This window comes from Dasypus novemcinctus, chromosome 10 (genome assembly GCF_030445035.2).
Source record: "Dasypus novemcinctus isolate mDasNov1 chromosome 10, mDasNov1.1.hap2, whole genome shotgun sequence".
Classification (NCBI taxonomy): domain Eukaryota; kingdom Metazoa; phylum Chordata; class Mammalia; order Cingulata; family Dasypodidae; genus Dasypus; species Dasypus novemcinctus.
Genome location: NC_080682.1, coordinates 30,674,169 through 30,678,133, shown reverse-complemented (window position 1 = coordinate 30,678,133; position 3,965 = coordinate 30,674,169).

Here is a 3,965-nt window from a genome sequence, read left to right as displayed (position 1 = left end):
TAGAGATTTTCTTTATTTGCACATGCTATTTCTATAATAATAGTTGCCTGTCACATTTTTGCAAATATGTTTCAAGTTTGTTCCATCTTTCTGCAATTGAGTCCCTCCGTTTTGTGCTACGTTTTATACCACTACATTTTGCATAACATGCCTTCCCTATCAAGAGATCAGGTACATTATTATCTCTTGTTTTTTTTCTATTTTGAGCAGACTGATGTTTTATGTTTATAATATCATGAATTTCTTTTATTTCCCCTTCATTTATTTATGACATTAAGGAGGACTTACTTTGGATTTGGTGGTTTCTTATTGCTTCTTTTAAATTAGAGACTATGTAGTATATTAGTCAAGGGGGTGCTGATACAAATACCAGAAATTGGTTGGTTTTATAAAGGGTATTTATTTGGGGTAGGAGCTTACAGATACCAGGCCATAAAGCATAATTTACTTTCCTCACCAAAGTCTGTTTTCACATGTTGGAGCAAGATGGCTGCCGATGTCTGTGAAGATTTAGGCTTCCTGGATTTCTCTCTTCCAGAGTCATGCTTCTCTCTGGGTTAGGGTTCCTCTCTTCCCAGGACTTGCTTCTTCCTGGCTCAACATTCTTCTTTTCCTGGAGCTTGCTTCTCTTTCCTCTGTGAGCTTACTTCCTGGGCTCCAGCTTAAGGCTTCAGCATCAAACTCCAGCATCAAAACTCCAATATCAAAAACCCTCAACTCTGTCCTTTGCCATGCCTTTCATTTGTGAGTCCGTACCCACCAAGGGGTGGGTACTCAATACCCTAATGATGTGGCCCAATCAAAGCCCTAATCATAACTTAATCACACTCAGGTACAGACCAGATTACAAACATAATTCAATATCTACTTTTGGAATTCATAACCGTGTCAAACTGCTACATGTAGGTTTAGTTAATCATGCAGAAAATGCACAGTTGAACTTCAACCCCTCATTATTTAAACTTGTACTAGTGTGGTACTTCTGTTACAAGTGAAAACTTATTAAAATTGTACTATAATACAATTCTATATTGTACAATAACATGGTTTTCATTAAGATTTTCTATTTTTGTGATACAGTCCTACAATTCTTATAAATTTTTATTCTATTTATATATATACTGGCTATGCTTACCTTAACTATCTACCAGTGATTCAACAAAATTTTATTACCAGACTAAAATATTGTAATATTCATTAAATATTATTTTTATCAATGTCCTTTGTGATTTCTCTTTACCTGTCTCTCAGTTAACTTATGTGCATTCATCAGTTTCAAAAGATAAGTTTTTGAATTTATCAAATCTAATATTTTTCTATTGACTGATGTAATTGAATTTTGCATTCAATTTTTTCATAATTTATTTAAATTTCTTTTCAAACATCTTGAGATGAGTACATAATTAATTTATATTCACACAGAGTCCATTAAGTTTATTATATTATAGAAAGTATATTATATTATAGAAAGGAAATATTTCAAGCAAAAAAATTATGATACATGGTTTTATTATTTTCATTCATTTAAAAATAATTTGAAGGTGTGTGAAAGGTAATTTTTACCTTTAGGATATAAACATATGACATAAGTAATAATGATGTTCTTCAATTCTTCTATGCCCTTTGTTATTTTTCCTACAAAGTATATGAAAAAGTATGGGCTCAATAAGACCATCGCACATATACATCATCACTTGGCTACTTATCAGTAAAACAAATACAAATATAATCTATCTATCCTAGAGAACATGCTTTGACCAATTACTTAAAGTGCTTTAGGTCTGCATATTAGAATATCTATTTTCTGAACAAATATAAATATAATCTATCTATCCTAGAGAACATGCTTTGACCAATTACTTAAAGTGCTTTAGGTCTGCATATTAAAATATCTGTTTTCTGAACAGCTTCAGAGGATGTTTCATCATCTTGCTTAAATGGAATGTTGAACTGAAAATGACACCTGATTTTGATTATGACAGGAGATCTCTAAACAGTAAATGTTTTTAAGTTAATAATAAATTTGAAAAATATTGCATGACATCTAATTGTCAGTTTTTTCCTTTTAGGATAATATTCTTACAAATCACAAAGCTTTCAGCTTCTGGTCTCCCTGGTTTTCTCTCTGCTTCTGTGGCTTTTTCTCTCTCTGAATTTATCCCTTTTATGAAAGACTCCAGTAAAAGTATTAAGACTTACTCTGGTCCATGCCCTAAGACTTTAACTGAAATAACATAACCAAAAGTTCCCACTCTTAATAGGTTTATACCCATAGAAATGGAACAGATTAAAGAACAATATATTCTGGGGTACATAGAGTCTTAAACTCCCACAGGAGCAAAAGTCTCTAATAGAAAAGAGAGTTTGTGATATGTGAGTAATCAAGGCATAAAGTCTGCACATTCATATTTTAATAGAAAATTGCAAATAAAAAAACAGCATGCCACTTGAGACATAGTCACCTAAACTGCACTACTAAGAGAAAGAATACAAATACAAGTAGATGATTCAAATTAAGGCACAGCAGATATCTTGAAAAACTTTGTGATTTTACTTTTGTCTTTGTAGCAACTGAATTACCCCAAATTACACCATAGCCATTCTTGTATCTCATAATATATATATTAAGTGCATATTACTATGCAACAGTTAGAAAACAATATTTGAAATGGGAGATCACTTTTTCTCAAGTATATTGAATCCATTATGATGACCTAATACACCTGTACTCCAACCATACTTTCAGCCCCCTAGTATTTACAAAGGCCTCTGTGACAAGCTTGCAAAAGTGATGAGCATGCCACTTAGGCTACAGTCTTTAGGAAACATTCTGTTAGTATCCATCTTTCATGTTTCCTACTGCAGCAACTCTAAAAGAATTGACTTAATATGGCAGGACGACTCAGAGGAAGAAACCTGGATTAGTGAGAATCTACACATAGTAAAATGCCCTACATGATACCCCAAACTCTGAGTGGATTTTGTGTGAACAGGAAACTGGCACATGTTAAGACACAGAGATTTCAGGATTCTCTTGTTTCAAAAGCAAATCATAGCTTATCTTGATGAACGCATTGACTATCTTTATCTTTACAAAGATTTATAAATTTAGGAGAGAACAGATAACTTTTGCAATTTTCTAGATTCTCAAATAATGTAAAATGGATATCTAGTAATCCTTATGATCACGTCAAATTAATTCTTTTTCTGCTTCAGCATGATACATTACACTAACTGAAGTACCTAAACCATAAATTTTTACAACACCCTTTTTCCCTTTGTGTAAGCTGTAAAGTAATCCTGAGGAAAATTATGCATTTGCATACTAGAGAGTTTTGACAACAACTATACCAACAATCGTAAGCTAGATCTTCAACGACTCTCGAGCAAGGATTCTGGCTATTCTAGACAATCACTCATCTAAACCTTCTTCTCAGTTTGTGTTCCAATTTGTACCAATTTCTTATTACTCTTAACCCACAAAACTTCCTCGTTTCAGAAGAATTCTGCATCTATGACTGGTGGGGAATATAGGAAACACCACAAAGTTATACACTCATCCTCAAAACTATTCATCAGTAATTATATTTACATGTCTTTTTTACTCTTTATACATTCTAAACCAAATGCTTAAAACATTTGCAAGGTATCCTAGGTCCACATGTGTTTTGCATACAACTTCTTCCTGTCTCATTAGAAATATTAGTTAGTCCTATCTCCCATGAATAGAAGACAACTTTCTTTGTAATATACAGGGCATCAATAATTTGTAAAGGCATTGCAAGAGTAAATTTCATTTGTTGCTGACTGTAGTCTAATAAGCTTATTAAAAGGAGAAATTTTGCCTTAAGGTGAAGTAACTAGTCTATATGGTTATAAATGGTTAAAAAGAGGTTATAGGAAATTACAAGTTGTAGGAGGTTGCAAAAGCATATTCTAAACTGAAGGGTTTGAATATTATGGAA